General features: G+C 37.5%; 1 pseudogene; it reads right to left on the bottom strand.

Annotated features, from left to right (window-relative positions):
- Positions 1–779: 779 nt before the first annotated feature.
- On the bottom strand, positions 780–1,397 carry LOC147565809 (secreted RxLR effector protein 161 pseudogene; annotated as a pseudogene).
- Between the last annotated feature and the right edge of the window lie 244 nt (positions 1,398–1,641).

Below are 1,641 nucleotides of genomic sequence, written 5' to 3'. Positions count from 1 at the left end.
TTATGTGTCAAGCCACAAGACCATTAGGTGTCAAGACACAAGACAAGTGCCCCTTATGTGTCAAACAACTAGACCATTAAGTGTCAAGACACAAAACAAGACAACACACCTCATTAGTCTATACACCTCATGGTTATAGATGGGCCTTGTTGTCAACACATAGTTAGTGTCCATAGATTCAATACATGAATGAGTTTTATGAGCCCAACAAACCTTTAGCCCAATAAGTTTATACATGGTCTTATTGTATGGGACATACTAATGGGCCTTGTTCATGAAAATTGGCGAATGGGCCTTGCATGAACATAGCCCATGTTTACATTCTCCCACTTGGACCATACAATTGAAAACAAAATTTTAGGTTTTCAAAGATCATTTAAAACCTTTAGTAAAATGTATTGGTTAAGGCTTAGGCTCAAAACATATATGCGCGCATTTTAAAATAACTCCATTCATATCTAGTGAACACAATCTCATTAACAGGTAGGCTACTAGTGCGAGTCATAGCGGTTATATATCTTAAAGCGACATATTTCCTTCCATGTACTACGACATTAGCAACTTCCTAACATTACCATTCATTGGAGATTAGATACAAAACCAAGTACACAAGTGGTTTTGTTTCAATTCAGCTATGTCTGATTAAGACTATTCCTGTCTAATCAAGACTATTCTTGTCACTTTCACTCATTTCGATTATGCACATATGAGTAAACAAGAATTTGGAAACATAACATTCATGAGATCTCAATTAGTATTTGTAGAAACTTACATACATATCAATCCACTACGATACAAGGATTACTAAGACCCATCGTTGCAACATGTTCCTTAAAGGTCTTAGATACCAAACCCTTAGTTAGTGGATCAGCTACCATACACATGGTACTAATATGTTCTACAATTACTGTATGTTTCCGAACCTCCTCTTTTACAATAAGATATTTGAGCTCAAGGTGTTTGCTTCCTCGTGAGTTCGAATACTTATCATTTTTAGAGAAGTATACTGCGGCAGTATTATCACAATAAATTCTCAGCGGCTTGGCAATAGAGTCGACAAGTCCAAGTCCTGAGATAAAATTCCGCAGCCATAAAGCATGAATTGTGGCTTCATAACATGCCACAAACTCAGCCTCCATTGTGCAAGATGCATAAATACTTTGCTTAATGCTTCTCCATGATATCGTTCCTCCAGCTAATAGGAACACATATCCAGAAGTGGATTTTCTACTATCAGTACATCCAGCAAAGTCGGAGTCTGAGTAACCTATTACTTCCAGATTATCATCTCTTCTGAAAGTAAGCTTATAGTCTTTCGTTCCTTGTAAGTACCGCATCACCTTCTTTGCTGCTTTCCAGTGAGTCATCCCTGGGTTACTTTGGTAACGACCAAGCATTCCTACTGCGAAGGTAATGTCTGGACGGGTACAAACTTGCGCATACATAAGACTTCCTACTGCAGAAGCATAAGGAATACTTTTCATTCCTTTTCTTTCAAAGTCATTCTTAGGACATTGCATGAGACTTAACTTATCTCCTTTCTGTATTGGTGTATCAGTTGGTGCACAATCCTTCATGCCAAATCTCTCTAAAACTTTTTCGATATAGCTCTTCTGAGACAAACTAAGTAGACCTTGTTTT

This window comes from Eschscholzia californica, unplaced genomic scaffold (assembly GCF_041429995.1).
Source record: "Eschscholzia californica isolate CP2 unplaced genomic scaffold, dmEscCali1.0.p SCAF_1, whole genome shotgun sequence".
Lineage (NCBI taxonomy): Eukaryota > Viridiplantae > Streptophyta > Magnoliopsida > Ranunculales > Papaveraceae > Eschscholzia > Eschscholzia californica.
Note: the sequence above shows the minus strand (reverse complement) of the source record. Positions and strands in the feature narration are given on the sequence as shown.